This window comes from Pelodiscus sinensis, chromosome 6 (genome assembly GCF_052426305.1).
Source record: "Pelodiscus sinensis isolate ZL-2025 chromosome 6, ASM5242630v1, whole genome shotgun sequence".
Classification (NCBI taxonomy): domain Eukaryota; kingdom Metazoa; phylum Chordata; order Testudines; family Trionychidae; genus Pelodiscus; species Pelodiscus sinensis.
In genome coordinates, this window is record NC_143057.1 from 27373309 (window position 1) to 27392238 (window position 18930).

Here is an 18930-nt window from a genome sequence, read left to right on the forward strand (position 1 = left end):
AGGATTTATAGTACTATTTCAAGAGGTGAAATAATCTTTTGTATGTGGTAGCACTTTTTTTGAATTCAAAGTCAGTCTGACCATTGACCTGATGCAAAAAGAATCTAAATAAAATATAGGTCCCCTCCCAAAAAACTTTCATTTTCCACTCCAAATATATTTTTTAAAAAAAATTGTTCAGCCAAATATTCATTACTTCTGATATTCTCCAGTAGTAGAAGACAAAGCTATCTTTCCTGTCCAAAAATGTTATTTACAACTTTCTTTGCATACACTCTTCTTTGTTTCCATTTTGCGGCTTATATTCTAGCATAGTCTAATAAAACTCATCTTGCTTCATCAGCCTTATGTCCCTGTAGATTTTTCTGTATCATATGATTAATTACTTGTTTCCTGTAGACTTCTTTCTCTTTTCAATTTTTAAAAAATTTGTTTAGTACAAAGAGCTAAGATAAAAATAGTGAAGTAGGCAAAAATAATGATAATAAAAAATAACTAGACTTGGAATTACATTCTTTTCTAGACATCTCTGACTTTAACTGCCAAAAGATTTATCGCTTGAAAGATTTATAGGACTTGTGAAAGTTTGAAAGATTAAGATAAACTCAGTAAATCTGCTAAAATAGCAAAATAGCACTTAAAAGATATCCATAGTCAAGGTGTGTTAGTTGAATGTATTTTTTGTTTACTGACAACTCATGTATTTAGTTGTCTAGAAGCATTTTATGATCTTTAATATTGACTGGAAAATCACAAATCTTGTGACTTATGAAGGAGAATTTTTCAAGTATCAGTGCAGGAATTCAAAAATACTTCCCCTAAATCATGTGGTAATCCAATGTGTAATGTGTACTTTAATGGAGATTTGTGACAAATCACCTGTTAGATTTCATCTGACAGCTTGTCGCATTACAATTATAAATAATTGTAATATACGGCTATCATAATGTGTGCAACAAAAAATGAGGGAGGTAATTACAAAGGATTCTTTGTACCCACTGTCCTTCCCCCTCCCCCCTCACTTCTCCTGAAGTGACCAGGTGTTCCACTTTGATTGAAATGGTTCCAATGGTTAATGCAACATCCCACTGTACTAAAAATTAAGTGGGGTTCCTATTTGTCACCATTGCATGCCACAGTCTCAGACACAAGAGCCAGGGGAAACAAACATTATGTAGTATTAATCACTAATATATCACAGTGCTATTAAATGTTTGAACGGTGTGAGATTTCAACATGAAATCCTGCATGCCTTACTCAGGCGAAACTTTAGCAGAAGTCCGTGGGAGTTCTGTCCTGAGTAAAAAATGTAGACTCAGGCCCTAATTGGTAGGCATGAGTAAAAAATGTAGACTCAGGTCCAGTGTTCCCTCTAAACTGGGAGGCAGCACAGCTTTATAGGAGATTAATCAGCCCCACCTAGTCAGAGGCTCATGGCTCCTTGCAGGGAGCTGACTGACTGTGTGGGGCTGATTAATCACCTGTGAAGCTGTGCTGCCCTACACCTTAGAGGAAACACTGCTCGGGTCCTAATTCGTGGCAGTCAAGAGGAAAATTCTCCATCTCACCCCTTTGCTCCTGTAAGGTGTCAGTGAGAATGCAATAGAGCCACTGGTTGAATCTCTCTAGACCAGCACCACAGGACATGACTGGTTCTAAACCAGAGAATTTGCTGGACCACAGTAGGTCAATATTGTCTAGCAGCATTACTAACACTTTGACTGCTTACTGGGCTCTTAGAATACATTTAGGAATAAATTAGAGCTAAATAACAGCACAGAACACTGAGAACCAAGACTGATGACTCTAAAAAAAGATGTGGGAAACCTGACCACACCCATGATAAGCAGACATCTGGCTAACTAAAATCATGCCGGACCACGGGCATTGCTGGATCAGAGAGTGCAAGACTATAGAGGTTCAACTTATACTTGTGTGGTTTATGTGAGCCAAATTTAAACCCTTATTTTTTAACAAGACAAGAAGTGTGTTTGTGTTTATATACGTGTATCGATGTTTTTAATGATACAATCAGAAGCAAAAGATACTCCCCATGCTAAAAAGTTTGTTTACAGATTCAGATCCTTTGTACTTAGCTTAATTCAGTTTCTTTGTACCTGGTAGTCCAGCACTTTCAGTTCGTTCAGTATTTTTATAGGAAATATTTCAAAGTTAATATAATTTCAAAATGTTCTTCAAATTCAATATTGTGGCACTATTACACTCATATGTTAGTGCAATCTTGGCAATAACCTGCACAAACCAAAACCAATAGAACATTGTACTTGAACTTCATATATTTTGTAAAAGAATGTTATTTCCACATTGTGTTAACGTGTGATATTTTTGACTCATGCATCCTCAAAGCTGTAACTTTGTGGGGGCAATAATATATTGGGGAATAGAAAAAATAGTTTTAACTTTACAGTTGAAATGTGTGGGTGTGTATTTCTGCTTTCATTATTTAGCACTTAAACTGATAAGAAAGCATTCAGCATGATTTCTCCCTCTGCTCTTTACATATTACATATATGAACATCGTTATTGCATAAATCAGAAATCTGAGAAATGAAATTCTCCAAATAAGCCTCGGTTTAGTGATTTATATAGAAGGAAAAAAATTATTTCTTAATCATACCACAGTGCTGACAAGCAAAATGGGGGGAGGAGCTATACCAAGATTATTATAACCCTAAACTGTGTGGAAAAAGTTAAATATAGTCTGAAAACTTAGATTGAAGCTGTGGTGCTGGTGTGAGAATGTGTAGGGCGTGTTGAATTACTGACCAATTCTGTGTCATTCCAGCATGAAGACACATGTTGAAAAATTGTCAGGATACTGGATCATTACATTAAAACCTAGAATATCTTTATATTTCAAATAAAATATAGAGCTTTTGGTCCACAGTGGCTGTGTTGTGGTGGGGGGTTAAATTTTTCTTTGCTCTATGTAACCATATTTCTTATTTATTCTATCCGCTATGCATTTGAGACAGTCTGCCTGTCTGTTCAAGAACTCTTCCAAAGTGGTAAGAGCTAAGAACACCAAATTCAGTATACATATTCCTCTTATCACAACTTAAAGAAAAATAATTGTTTAGTTGTGTCAGGATAATGGGATGTACCTGTAATAGGATTGCTTCTCATAAAACTATACATAAGAGACAGAATCACCAGCCTGGTTAAACGAGCTGGCTGAGGGATGCTCACTGTCTGGGATTGCCTCAGCTCTGATCCTCTGACTCATCAGATACCTTTTAGGATTCATACAAGAACATTATTAGCTGTTCCGCTTTGTTGGGGAGCAAGGGGAAAGTGCAGTTTGCTGCATTCCTCACTCTGTGGAGCACAGGGGGCAGATGAACCTGGACTTACCCCAGCTGGGTGGCATTCCTCCCTCCCCCAGATGTGCTTGCTGGAGCTGCAGTGGCCATGGAGAGGTGCTTTTCAACTGTTCCCAAGCTGCTGTGGTGAGAGATGGCTGGGGTAGTCTTTTCTCCGCAGGACGGCCTGCATACTGAACCCCTCAACCTCAGCCCCACTGCAGAGCAATAATTGAAATGAAGCATGTACAATTTCATTTTATTTTCAAAAAAAAAAAATTAATTGAGTTAGGGACTCTCTCTCTCTCAACTTTTTATTGTTCAACAAAAATAGCCTCTTTGTTCCATGCAGCAAGTAAGTCAGCACCCATTCTCCCTTCTCTAGTGGAGTCAATAATTGGGTTGGATTAGGTACTGAAGTGAGCATTGTACTTTCTAAGGGGAACTGAAAAGGATTTTTTCCCACACCATCAGACTGGCTTTGGTGAAGTGATGATTTTTTTCATCTTCCCTACTGCAAGTGACAGGGAGGACCTTTTTCCAGCATGAAGAAGAGGTGGTAGGCCATATGTTGCAATTTATTTTATAAGGTTGGGTGGAAGTCCAGTGTGGGTACTTCATTGGGGAGGCATGCATTAACTGGATAAATGGCGTGGTAAAGGACTTTACAAGGAGGTACTAAATAAAAGAGCAGAACAGGGGAAGAGAGTTGGGGACTCCTATGATTGCTATGACAGGGAGCCAACTCTCTTCCTCTTTCCCCCTTCTCATTGACCACCTTAACCTCCTATGAGGGTAGTAGATCATAGAATCATAGAACTGGAAGAGACCTCAGAAGGTCATCAAGTCCAGCCCCCTGCTCTAGGCAGGACCAATTCCAACTAAATCAACCCGGCCAGGACTTTGTCAAGCCGAGACTTAAACATCTCTAGGGATGGAGACTCCACTACTTCCCTAGATGGTCAGGTCCAAACGATTGCTTAGCTGAGGGACAAGGATGGAAAGGAAGACGGGGATGGAGGGAAGCTAGTGGAAGCCCCACATAATGATTTGAATAAACATGGATTTGACTGCATTGTACACTTTATCTGTTTGGTATTCCCAAACATCGATGTAATAAAGTCGCAGCCTGATTAAAATCCATATCAACTGTTTCTGTCCTTTTTTCAGGGGCCTCCAAAAGAGGAAAAAATGGGCATTTTGAGTCAAACTTGACATTGACCTACAGTCAACTCTATTGAAGTTTCATGGGCTATAAGTTAACATAGAATTTGGCTCCATGTCTTTACAAAGAAAATACATGTGAACCCATGGAAGTGTATGATATTTGATGATTATACACTTTTAGGAACAAATTCTGCGTGAGTTACAGTACTTGTGACTCCATTGATTTCATTGGGTTGCGTAGGGTGTGAATCGGGACAGAAGTGAACCCTTTAAATTCCACTGAAATATACTAGTTTTTGGATAGGGACATTTATCCCCTAGGCACTGGGAGTGTGTCTATAGTGGCAGGTGTGTGTGAAGGAGACGGAGGAGGGATGTATTTGAGCTGCCTCTAACCTCAGAGTTGTCTGTTTCAGCGTGTGCATCCCTAAGAGAGAGTGTGTGTGTATGTGTGAGTACAAGACCAAATCTTTTCTGAGCAGGACTGGTACAACTGGATCCCTGGGAGTGACGTCACCCTCTTTCCCCTCCTCCTTCCCCCCATCTCACCCCCCGCCCCCTGTGTGTGTGTGTGTGTGTCTCGCTCGCTCGCTCTCGTTTCCTATGTCCTCAGTCCGTGAGTGGTCCAGGGAGACACTGCTGGCTCAGTGGCGCTCCCCCTCCGAATCCTTTCTCCGCGCCCTCTCCTGCCCCGCGCGCTGCCCCACACTCGGGGCCACGCAACTCCTGTGAGCCACGCAACCCGAGAGGATTTAAAATAGATATTAAAAAAAAAACCCATCAAACAAAGCGAGGGGGAGGCAGCTCCAGCACTTCGCTCCTCACGCACCGCCCCCTCCCCTCTGAGGGACACCGGTCCTGCCAGGGGCTAGTTCCCCCCCCCCCCCACTCCCCTGGGAATTGCCTTTTGCCTCCCGTTTGTTTGCGCTGCACTTTGTGCGGAGCGAGAGGCGGGGGGCGACCCAGCTATTTGTAGCCAGAGACTCTGCTAAAAGAGGCGGAAAAAAAAAAAGCAAGCGACGCGGGCTGGAGCGGAGGGAGGGTGGGGTGGGGAGGAGGAGGCAGCGGAGCAGAAGCTCGGGACCAGAGCGAGCGCCCGGGAGCAGCCGCAGCAGGCAGCAGGAAGGCGCGGGAGGAGAACGGAGCGGCTCCGGGAGCGCCGCGGGCTGCCCCCGCCCCTGGATGCTGGATCTGCGGACTCCCGCGGACTCCCCCCCGCTTCCCGGCTTTGGACGGTGAGAGCCGCGCACCAGCGGCCGGCGACAACGACCCGCGGGCTCCGCTGGAAGCTGCTGCTGGGCTTGGATTAAATTGGCCGCCCCGGAGCCAAGCGGGAGCAGCGAGAGGAGGTGGCGGCGGCGGAGGAAAAGCGCCGGTGGTGGCGGGCGGGCGGGCGGCGGCGGCGGCTGCTGCTGGGACTGGGGGAGCCAGCATGACCAGGTAACTCCCCGCCGCTGCCCCATAGCTCCCCTCCGCCGCTCAGCGTGTGCCTGTGCGGGGAGCTCTGCACACATGTGCAGCGCGCACAACACTCCCCCCGGCTTCAAACAGGCTGCCCTGGCCAGGGCGCTCTGCTCTCCCCGGGCTAATCTCCAGCCGCGGCTGATAAAGGGCACGAAGAGAGTTTAGTGTGTGTGTGTGTGTGTGTGTGTGTGTGTGTGTGTGTGTGGGGGTGACCAGTCCAGAGTAGACATTGCCACTGAATTCCTACTGTAAATGTGGGGGGAGGGGGATTCATGTTTCGTGCACTGTAAAGAAGGGTGAGTTGCTATCACTGATAGCATTTATTTTATTTTTTTGTTTTCTATTTGAACTAGTGGGGGAAAGGGGAACTGGCAGCAATCAAAGGGAAAGTGGCTGCCATTCAAGGTGTGGGAGGAATTGTTTGGAGACCTTCACACAGATCAGTTCTCTCTTTTCCTCTATGTCAATTGCATATGCTTGTGCATGGTGCTAGTAAGTTTAAAAAAATGGTCCTTTTTTTAAACCACTGGAAAGAAAGCCAAAACAGTAAGACACTCAGCTTTATGTAGGGTTGTAATGGAACTCATATTTGGTCAGAAAACTTATTTTATTAGCTCCCTCTTAAAATTCACGTTTTGCTGTAAGTAGGGATTCCCCCCCTCTTTGAATGTAGTCTGCTGCCTACCCTGACTTATAAATACAAGATCTATTTTCTTTATTCCGTTCCAAGTGCTACACTGGAGGGAGGAGTATATTTTTTCCTTAAAACTATTACCCCCTTCCAAGCCATCATCACTTTTTCTTTTACAGACACCTCTAAGTAAGCACATTTCTGTTTCTCCTTGTTATTTGAGACTGTTGTGTGACAAGTAATGTGTTCTCCTGTCTGGCCTTTGTACACTGTACCACCACATAGAAAGGTGTATGTGTGTTCTCACCTTTTCCCCAAACATACACATAATTTAAAATTGAAGCTTTTACATACATAAAGAGGACCATTTTGTTGACTTCGCTATAGAGCGCAAAGGTTTCATGTTTTTGTGTTCCTTCAATATTAACTGGAGACTGTGTGCCATTTCTTATTAGACCTTAAATACTGATTTGCTTTGGAATTTCCTAGTTACAGGCGGTGGAGGCATTTATTTTATGTTTCTATTCTCCGAAGTATTTAAACTTAGTCTCAACTTTCTGTGTGAATTTTATCTTGTGACCCTTTCCCCAATTTTCTTCTCACCTTGTGCACAAAAACAAACAACTGCTGTCATATCAAGACTTTTACTTTGAATCTTGATGTAAAGGTGAAGAAAAACAAGTCTAAAATATTTTGTGTTCCTGGGTGTATAATAAAAAAAGCTTTAGAATATTTACTACTGTCTATTCTTTATGCAAATGTGATTTAGAATATAATGTATTACATACTTATTAGTGGGTTGGGAAAGAACAAAGCTTTATTGTTCATTGTTATTGAACAGAGCAACTCTGAAAAAATAAAATTCTCCCATCCACCAAAATAATTTTATGTACTGGCATCTCACAGTAGCTAGCAATTTTGTGACAGTTTCCTTAAATTCACTCTCCTGAGATAAGCTATTATTGTATTTTTTGAAGTGTGAAATTGACAAACTGGTCAGTTTCATAAATTTGGCTGTCAAATTTTGTCCATTTAGAATAGCTTAAAGCTCTATTTTGTTGGCATGGGATTTTCAAAGAATTAGGTGGTGTGTGTAGCTTTTACACAGACATGGAAGGGGATTTAATTGGAGACTTTTTACAGGAGTAGCTTTCCAATTTTAGTTGCCACTTGTGGTACTGTGGAATATATTTAGGTTCCTCTCAATGCTGAAATGATGTATAGCTTGTATATATCCACTTTAAGTACTGAGAGCTTTTGCTAAGTAGTAGACTTTTACTCTAAGAAGGCACTAAGAAATTCATTGTGGTTTATGTGTGCTATGCCAATCTGTCAGGAATGGCATTTGAGAAAGAAAACTGCATCTCTGAGCTTCTAGGTTTCAGGGTCTGTGTTTTAAAATCTACTTTTACTGTTAGAAGTCATATGACTTTTTAATGAATAATAAAAAGTGGTATAAATTAAACATTCTATTGTAACTGTTATGTAACTCAGACATTAGTTGTGCCTGTGCACTGAATGGGAAATGGTAAAACATACAGCATTTTACTTTCTGAGGAGATCTGTGGAAACAACGCTGGGGTTGTATTTAGAAACAAATTTAGTATTTTAAATTTTATCAGTGATTCAGCTTTCATTTTAAGGTCACCCTTCATTTCTAAACCAGAATAAAGCAGAGACTAAAATTACCCAAGATAAAAAGAGTAGGAATCCCCTACATCTGGTGCTGTGTGTGCTAAACCACTAGGGGCCTGTATAAACTGCTCTTGTACAACAAATACCAGTGCATAGCATATGCACCAGAAGGACATTTTTAACACAGATAGCCAGCATTAAAATGACACGTTCCTATGATTCATTGCCAATAAATTAGACTAATGTTGTTTGGGAGGCAACTGAAATGTGTATATTTTCTCCCCCCCCATAATTATATCCAAGACTGTTGACTCCCCTGCCACTGTGGTTGAGGAAGGACACTATCAGAGATGATAGGCTATGCTGCTTTGTCTCAGTTTAAAATGTGTGTTTCCTTTAGTGGATTAATAACGGTACTGTTTACATAATGCATACATGGGGTTAAAAATAAACTAACCAAGATTATACTAAAGGAATGGACATAGATTGATGGTGTATTTAAACTAGCTTTGTAAGTGCTATGTAACTTGGCAAGTGCAGAGATTTCAAGGCTGTGGCTGGAGGATAGTCAGCACTTAAGGGATCTGGACTGAAGATGCTCTATACATTTTTGAGTGTCAGTTTCACAAATTTAAAATCGACCAACCATGGAATTCTTGATAGACATTAGGGAATAAGGTCAAGTATACTTACACTGTTCCTTTGTTGATTTTCAGTTTTTCAAACTGACAAGGCAGACCATTTGTAAAAGAGCACAGCTGAAACATTCACATATTGAATTTCCTTCAGAATGAACTTGATTTATCAAGCTATTGGGCAATTCTATTTTTAAAAGGATTCTGAAGATAAATCAGGATACTGTAAGGTCACATAATGAAAGTGCAACGCCAGTACATTGTATTTATTTTTTTATCTTACTTTAAAAACAGCGGAGTTTTGTCATATCAGGTTGTGTGGGTGGTCATTTGCCACAACAAGCTTTCTGTCCTATCACCAAAATGTAATTATTACAAATATTTATTAACTTGTAATTTTCAGAAACAGCTAAAAAATGCATCCTATTATAGGTGTAAATAAATAATAATAATGGAGACCCCTGAAAAAGTCTCTTTAAATCAGATCTATCTTTTCAAGGCTTGGAATTTTAGGTAGTATTGATAGACCAAGTCTTTAGCTTCTGAAATGTACAAGACATACTTTGGATATATTTATATTGAAAATAGAAGGACTAATTACATGTAAACAGTGTAAGTGAGCCAACATGTTTCACTCTAATTACTATATTATGCTAAGATCTGTACTGTTTTTGTTTAAATGGAGAAAAAAAGTGTAGATATTGATTTTTGTAAAAAGTCCATTAAATACCAAAAGGCCATATCATGCCATCACTTTTTAAGCAGAATTCTTCATTGTGAATCTGTTGGAAAATTGATGGCACACTATCGTTCATATATTTTATTAAATCTCTATATTTTATATTTGCCGCGAATTGTTTGTTTGTTTAATACATCTGGCCCTTGATTTGTTTGGAAAAGGCTTTAAAGAAGCTACTTATGAATGCACAATGGTAACTGGCAGCCTGGAGCAGAATCAGTGTTTAAAAATATCCCTTCATATATTATCAATGATTTACCAGGTAGGAGCAAAGGGGAAGAGTTTTTTTCTCTCTATGATCTACTACACTGAGAGCTTCTGTACAACACATCTACTGAGGAAATCTGATGATGTAGAAAAAGATTGCTTGAGAGTGCTTTGCCTGTAAATTCCATATCAACAAGCTTCACTTGTTGTTTAAACTGCTGTTCATTCTTAGAACTGTACGTTTGCCACTTCACATGTGCAAATCTTCACATATGAGTTTGATAAGCTAAAATACGTGAAAAAATTATTGAAAAATTCCTAAAAATTATGTTCATTTCTAAATATAATTATCAAAGAATTTTTTCAGTCCTAAAAACCTTGCTTTTTAATAGTGATTTTAAATTGTCAGGTAGTTTTAATTTTTCAGTTAAGATGACAATTCACACACACAAACTGAACTGGAAAAAAGAACAAATTTAGCTATAATATATGTGTTCCTTACTATACTTGGATCAAAACATTTTGCACGTTTAAGTCTCTTATGCTTACATGCTATGACATACTCCTCAGAAACTAACTTTATTCAACTGTGTCATCATAATAAGGGAAAACTAAATTGTGATGATATTGCAGTAATTGCTACAATGGGAGAGATTCACACATGTAAACTTCATGCTTGTACCTGTATCTCTCTGAGATCCTTGCTAGTGATGTTGTGTGCACTATACACCACCAAAATTTAACAGCATACTGAACGTGTAGTACATTTTTCCTCATCAGTTCATTAAAATACGAGATTTTACATTCTCACACGGAAAACGTTTTTCTTTGATTTATGACACTAGAAGACAAGTCCCAATTTACTGTCATGCCTTGTGCTACATTTCCTCTTAGTTCAAAGTATAGACAGACTACTTCATAACTTCAATAGTTCTTTCAATGTCTTTCCTTTGGTATAGGAAATTATTTCATTGTTTTCTAGATAATTAAAATGCTTTGTTTAATGATATAATAATCATATATTATGTCACTTGGTACATATTTCCTCAATCCACAATCTATTTAACATATTCTATGAAACAGAGCCAGCAAATGCAGTGATTTTTGGTTTATAGCCTTTAATCTTCTGGAAATGATGTTTCCAGAAGTCAGAGTTCAATAAGTAACACATGTAAAATTTGACTTTTTAGATGGCAGAATCAGCTAACTTCTCATAATAGCTACTGGGTCAAAATGAAGGGATCTGAGTGAGACAAATGTGGATCTACTTTCACATTTGCAGAAAGCTATACAATCCTCCTGAAAATTGACAACTATCCTACTTTGATTTTAGTGGTCCATCGTGACTTCTGCACTATTGCAACCTGACTCAGTCTGAAGTCTGGATTTCTGTTAATTGTTTAGACTCACTGAGTGGAAATATTCAGATATATTCTGATAACAATGTCAGAGGCTTTGTGTCCTTTAGAATACAACTGTTTGCTGAGTTTGAACTCAGTAACTCAGCCTGCTTTTTGTTATGTTGCTTGAATTAAAAAAATCATAATTGTATTTTAACTGTCCCAAGGCTGTATTCTTTAATGCAGCTTTACTAAAGGAAAATGAGATTTATAGATATGGAATTGAAAAAAATGCCATTTCTTTACTATTGTATTTTATGGTTGGAGAGCCTGAGACATTCAAAATTAAGAACTAACCTTTTGTGTTATGTTCTGCTGAAAACTGCGTACATTTTTTAAAGTTAAGAAAGGATTTATTTTCATTAATTTCATTAGAGGAAAATTCAGGCAGCAGTTAATGTTAGAAAAGTTCACAGAAAATGTTTAGAACATTTCACACAATTGGCTTTTCTTCATCTACCTTATGCTCAAAGATAAAGGATGTTTAGCACAGAAATATATGTCTAGTGTATCAGCATGAATATATAAAATCAATTAATGATGTACACCTGTATAATTATTGGTGTTAATTGTATTTTGGAAATATTTAGAGGAACGCGACACCTCCTCTCCCACGGCTTCTGGAACTTACTTCCAGACATGAGGGTCTTTCTTCACAGAAAGGCAATTTGAATTCCCCTCTTTATATTTTCAACTGTTGGAACAACTTATGTATCATTTGTGTGTCAGATATATACATTACATACTTGTTTTTATCTAAATATTATTTTAAGCACGTCAGTAGTTGCAACCACGTACTGACACTACAAATAAAGTCAATATGAAATGCCTGATGACTTTAATAGGAACTAGATCTCAGGTACATATATTTGAATATGAAAACAAGTGTACTTTTGATTATAGAAATGTCAGTAGGTTAGAATCTAGTTAAAGATATATATCTAAGTGCAATATGATGAAAGGTCGAAACACAGACCAAAAAGTTGAGCTGGAAAGTTAGTTATGTGTTGTTTTTTATTTTTTTGCTTTTAGGATGATAGTGTGTCTTAGAAAGCTGCTTAACTACTGCCCAGTGCAGCTGTCCTTTCTGAAAGATTAGGTTTCAGGAGCAATGATGGATGTTGGATGCCTGTAGCCAGTTGTGGGGTTTGCTCTGAGGTCAACAGTACTGATGGAGGATAGGAATTTACAGCCTTCTGTCTGTGTGCCAACCCAACTAGTAGCATTTCTCAGGAAAAAAAATTGGACTGGACACAGGCAGTGCTGAGTTAATTTTTCAGGATAGTTCAAAAAGCCATTCATTTTAAAGGTTAAAAAACATATTTGTGGATACTAAGGACATTTTTAGTCATCAGAATTTTGGATTTTTTTTTTTTTTTTTTTACAAATAAGCATACAGAGGTCTCACCTAATATACAATATATGCATAAGTGTAACTAAATGTACATTTTTTCTTATATTCTGTTAAAGTATGTCAGAAAATTGGGAGTTAATATGAGATAAGTGTACAAGCTTGATCTATTACTTTTGTAGTTTAGAAGGAGGTGCTTTAAAATATTTTTCAACTAAAACTGGATAATATTAATTTTCCTGGAAAATATGCAGTAATAATTTTCTTGAAATTATGATCAGATACTTATTTATATACACAAATTGTGGAAGATTCAACATCACATTTATCTTATCCTGTTTTGTTATATCTAAACGATGCATATAAGAGATAAAAGCACATTGTTTGAATATCTTTGAAATATCCAGTCGGAGAAGATGATTTAAGAACAGACTTTCAGTATTAGTTATGGATTACTGAGGTTTCCTGAGTAAGTTAGATTAATATTTTATGTTGGCTTAATGTGATGATGATAACTGTTACAAATAAATATGATAAAATAAAGTAAGAACAGGAAACAAAACATGCCATTGTTCGGAAGGCATGAGACTTTCTTGTACTGAATTCCTCGTACACTATGAAAGGAGACTTAATGGTAAATAAGGGAGCTGATACAAAATGTAGAAAAGAAATAGCTTTTGTAGGACCTGATCCAAATCAAATTGAAGTCAGTGGAAAGGTTCTTACTGATTTCAGTAGCCTCTGAATGATCTTTAGGGCCTTAGTGCTCTAATTTACATTTATTTTTAAGTAAATCAAATCACAGAAGTGGTTAAATGTAAATATCTTGACATAGAGAAGTAGTCTCAGTAAAATTACTGACAAGCTGTTTTATTATATCCCATAAGATAAGAAGACAAAAACATTTTGATAAAGAGAAAAATGTATCCAGCAGGAATATCTTTACAGCAGTGGTCCATCAAGGAAATGGAACTGTGCCAAACAACTATGCTTTCTATTTTATTGGCAGCTTGCCATCAACTTTTATTTAGAAAACTGTCATCAATTAAAGTGAAGCATTTTAAATAATAAATATCCACTGTTTATCAATTAATTTAAGTATAAATAACAGATGAGTTACTTGATTAACCTCTTTTGTGAAGAGTTTTTAACTTGTTTTATGAAGAGTATATTTTTCAGGGTTTTAAATGCATCATTGAAGTATTTTTTATGAATAAAATTTTACAAATAACAAAAGTACGTCCCTAATCTTATATGATAATTTGGAAAAATGTATTTTGTACTTGACATAAGAAACTTGGAATATTTTTATCAGACTTGGCACATGAAGACAAAAGTATAACATTAATCTCGGTAAGTATGTGTGTTAAATGATATTTTGGACACACTAACCATAGTTATTGTTTTTATCAAAGAGAAGTAGATTTCCTGTGCACATTTTGGCAATCACTAAAGCAAATCTATATATTAACACCTGTGTCCTGTTAAGCGGACTTAAATATTACCTTAAATGGTCACATGAAGTCTCAACATACTGATTTGCAGAAAAAAACCTCACTTCTCTTTAAATGCATCAGGGAGCAGAAGTTACTTTGGAGACCATTATTCTTTGTATATCCAGAAGGTATTTAAATAATAACAATCTAAGAATAAACATACCTTTTGAAAAAAATTATCAGCCACCATCTTTAATTTTGAAAGATCGTGAAATGTCTGGAAAACACTGCCAACCAACTTACGCATAAAAGTTTTTCAGTTAGGTTAAAGACTGCTAAGACAATTTTGTTCTAAATAGCCTGTATCTATAAATCTTATATATCTGTAAAAAAGGAAATATTTATATGCTGTATATGATGGAACAAACAGGTGCCTTTTTCAGCAATATAATCCCAAAAGGCCGTTTACAAGGAATACATATTGGAGCTTATTCAGGGCAGAGATTTATCTAGTGCACAAGGGTAAATTCACCTTCCTCCTTCTCCTCCCCCCATAATTAAAAATAATGACAAGAACTGTAGATCTGCTTTGGAAATAGGAATCTTTCTTCTCCTGATTAGTGCTACGCTATACTCTCAGCATTTTCTATGTTCTCATACTCTGTGACAGGGGTTGCAGCCTCTATTTCACAATTGCACATCACAAGCTAGTATTAGTATCATCTAGCCAAATACTATGTGCTACTCCATTCACTTCTTTGATATGTATTTCATTAAATGCTATATTTTTAATGTAATATAATCTCTTGGTAAAAAGTGTCATTGTAAGTTATGATTAAGCAAAGGGACTCCACAACTTTTCTCAAATACATTGTAATTTTGGAATACTTTTTCTGGGGAGAATGCACTGAATACTGGTGTTAGCTGAATACTCATATAGGTGAATAGAATTCAGTGGATGAACCCTCACACAGTTATGTTCACTATATGCTACTAATTGTGAAAGGATTTGCCTTTCACAATTAGCAGCATATCCATGTAGTTTGTGGCCCAAAGGAATTTTCAGAGAGCCCACAAGATTTCAAAAGGATTAACTTTGCCCATACTACATGGGGTGGAAATGTTAGGGACTTTTTTCGATCTTCCACAATCACTATTTTTAAGAGCTTTTTCAACCTGAAGATACCGATACCTGCTGAAATCTTAGGCTGTGTCTAGATTACATCCCTTTTCTTGAAAAAGGGATGTAAATTAGACACTTTGAAATTGAAAATGAAGCTGGGATTTAAATTTCTTGCACTTCATTTGCATAAATAAAACCCCTCATTTTTCCTGGAGTACAGGATCTTTAGAAAAAGGGTTTTATTTTCGATCCCCGTCTAAACAGCTGTTTTTCTTTCAAAAAGCCCCTTTTCGAAGAAAACCGCAGCAGCCATTATGCAAATGAAGCATAGGAAATTTAAATCCCGGCTTCATTTGCAATTTCAAAGTGTCTAATTTACATCCTTTTTTGAGAAAAGGATCCTTAAAGGAAGTTTTGTGTGTTTTCAAGGCTTAATAACTTCTTCTTGGGCACTTATTTAATAAAGGAAAATTACTCTCCAGAAATTAATTTTATTGGCCTCTCTCCCCCATTCCATAAGATTCAGATAGTCAGTATTATGGCACCATGTATCAGAAAACAAGGAACAGAACAATAAGAGGCAGAGACTATGTAAGCATTCAGGCCTTGTTTGCTTCTTTGTCATGTGTTATTGAAGTAGAAAAGTTCTCCATTATTTTTTTATTTATTTGGTTTATTTTGTTCTTTTTTTAAATTTAGTTCCTGTTAATGTTGGAAGACTGAGGATTGGAAAATTAATGTAATTGCATCACTTTTGCTAAGTGAGTAAATATGAAGAAAATGAGAAATGACAAGATTCACAGCCATATTTAAAGTGCTTTAGGTCTATTTGTTTTTGCAAATTTCTAATTCGGATTCTAATTCTAATTGTTTTTGCAAATTTCTAATTCGGAACTGGTCAGGTCCTCAGGGTGCCAGACTAGAGAGGTTCAACCTGTTCTAAGAACTCAAAAGCCCATCGGAGAGGTTAATTATGACCGCAGTAAGTATAGAAACAGAGAGGAGAACTGACTTAAATACTTTAAACATATTTACACTACTGACAGAGAATATAGAATATTATGGGCCGGGAAGTGCAGACAAGATGTCTGACATGTAGACTCCATTACTGAGAGGCAAAATATCTTGGTAAACAAAGACAACAATTTAGATGTTCTCCCAAAACTATTTACCTCTGATTCTGTATAGAAAACTTCCCTCAGAAGATAGTCTTCAAAGTAGAGGTTCCATATTTCAATGATTTGCATTTGAATGCTGGTTGAAATGTGAATTCCCACTGAGAGAAGTATCCCCAACTCTTTTATGCAAAAATGAGTTGGCAGAAAAAGATACTCAAGAAGATCATGCCTCACTGCAATACAGCTCTGCAATTACAGATGTAGTTGGGTTCTGAGAGGCTGGAATCATTTGAACATCATGCAATCTTATAAGGGTAGATGAAGTCTTCACAAGCCAGACTGTAAGCCAGACTGTAAGTGTAAATGGACAGCCTAAAGCTAGAGCAGCAGGCAGTTTGCAGGTTATTAAAAGGACATTAGACAGGGAGTTACTGGGCCCTGAGATAGCTCCATGGTACTTGATTAAAGGAGATGCACTGAGTAGATGAGAGAGCACTGTGTCACATAGGCCTATCTATCTCTGCTGCATTTCCTCTCAAATTGCAGATAGCCCTCTTCTGTGTGAAGTGGAAAGCAGCAGATATAAGCAGGGAGGAGTGGAAGAAGGGCAAAGCTGGCCCAACTCAGTGGCCTGAGAGCTTTTTAAGAAGTCACTTGAGAGAGATGAATTCTTGAGCCACTGCTAAATAGGAGGAGATAAATCCTGCTTAGCATCTGAGATACAAATTTAAGTCCCTTAATGAACAACAACAACAAAAATCCTAAAATCCTGGCTCCGGCATTTCACTATTTGGTGACAGACAGAAGAAACGGAAGGCCCAGGTCCCAGTACTGAACAGCTGCAAAAGAAGGTGGGGGGAGGGGGAGAGTCTGAGAACATCATTATCATTCTGAGGCAATGTAGGCAACTGATTTATCCTGCATGTTGATTGCATAGCTATAGCAGTTTCATATATTGAATCATATTCCAAAGTGAAATCAGACTAAGGAGCTGGATTCACAGTAGCTGAGAGTTAACAGAAGATAGACTCTAGCAATGAGCATGCTGTGCTGCAAATTAGAGAGTCACCTCTAGTAGAAACCTACCTGCAGAGTCATAACAGAGTAGTTCTACAGAACAGAATGTGAGGGAAGTGGAAGGGAAGTAGTATTTCACATTTTCCTGGGAGCCTGCAGCAAAGGGTGGAAGGGCAACAGTGAGCTGTATCACTTTGGTTTCCTGTGGTCATCGCTTACTTCATTCTGAAGGGAGGTTGGTGGTGGGGTTCCCATTAATGAAGAAACTGGGCTGAGGTCTATACTCCAATCACCCACCTATCTAGAGAGGAGGAATCCCCAGAAAGGAGTCAGTTTGTCTCCTTCAGCAGGAGATTGCTGATAGCACATAGCAGTACTTTTCACTAAGCATGTGGAGTTTGGTACTTACACAAGTCCAAAATCCTTGTATTTTATTCCATAGATCTGAATGACATCAAAGTTCACAGTTTCAGAGGGTTGCCATGTTAGTATGTCCCAGCAAAAACAACAAGGAGTCCTGTGGCAACTTAAAAACTAGTTACAAATATTTGTTATTAGATTTCACAGTAAAGTATGATGTAGATATCATCTTTGTCCCAGCAGAAGAGTCTTAAAAGGACCATAGACCTTAGGTAATTTCCAAAATAGAGATTAGTTCCTCACTTCTCTATGATAGTCAACATAAAAGAAGAGAGCAGTGACTGTATCAATTGGGCACTCACACCCAGAAAATACAGATGGGCTACATTTAAGCCTTCAGATGAATGGCTTCTAAATACTACTTTGATGGTCGTCTTATAAATGCTGATGTAATAATAAATATTCGTCATCATGACAAAAGGCGCTCCTAACAAAATTCTTTTGTTTTCTTTTTAAAAAGAAGAAAATCTATCTTCTACCACAGAAGTGGGGAACCTAGAGCTACATCTAGACTATAAAGAAAAGTCAGAAAACCACAATTTGTGTATCTTTTTCCACTTTTCTTTCAAAAGAGGCTTTTCCAAAATTTGGTGCCTCTACACAGCACCAAATTTCGGGAAAACTTGCTCTTTTGAGCCATCTCTTCTTCCTCGTACAATGGGGTTTGCAGGGATGGTGAAAGAACGTGTCCGCTTTTCTGAAATTTTTTTTTTTTTGGAATAGCGGACGCGTTCCTTGGATATGGCATTGCTTTTTCAGGATACCTCTGGTATCCCGGAAAAGCACTGCAGTCTAGACATAGCCTAAGGCCCAGGGGCCAGATGTGGTCCCCTGCTTGCCTGGATCCAGCCCTTGGGGCTCAGGGCTCTCCCTTCCCAGCACTGGGGAGCCCGCTGCCTCCTGCCTGCCTGATTTTTCTGACCTAAAAACGGTTCCCCATCCCAGTTCTAACAGGATACTTGCAGGGTCTTTAGGTTTGTACCATCTTCCATAGGCTGCATGGTCTCATTAGGATGGTAAGATTAACTTATAATGGTGCACATCATTTCCAGACCCAAAGGTACTTTATATTCTATGGCCTTGATCCTGCAGCTGGATATACATAGGTTGAATCCTGTGACTATTTGGTATGCCATTGCTCTTTGTTGGTGCTCCATTCAGGTGCAGGATTCCTCCTACCCAGGTCCAGTTGCAAGATAGTGGCCTATTGTATTTACAAGAATAATTTAATTTACCACTGAAATGCAGATGCCTCTAAGAAGAA

At 38.1% G+C, this 18930-nt stretch overlaps 1 protein-coding gene across 20 annotated transcripts in view; it reads left to right on the forward strand.

Moving 5' to 3' along the window:
* The window catches only part of PTPRD (protein tyrosine phosphatase receptor type D), a 1795899-nt gene that overhangs the window by 1255831 nt on the left and 521138 nt on the right, over positions 1-18930 (forward strand). For 10 of the 20 annotated variants that reach the window (XM_075931584.2, XM_075931595.2, XM_075931590.2 and 7 more), the window contains exon 1: positions 5098-5930. The exons of 3 other annotated variants lie outside the window; for them this stretch is intronic. The gene's annotated coding sequence lies outside the window, so the exon portion shown is untranslated. Of the gene's footprint in view, positions 1-5097; positions 5931-18930 lie in introns of those variants that run through there. 7 more of the 20 variants (XM_089779210.1, XM_089779212.1, XM_075931600.2 and 4 more) reach the window with 1 other exon arrangement.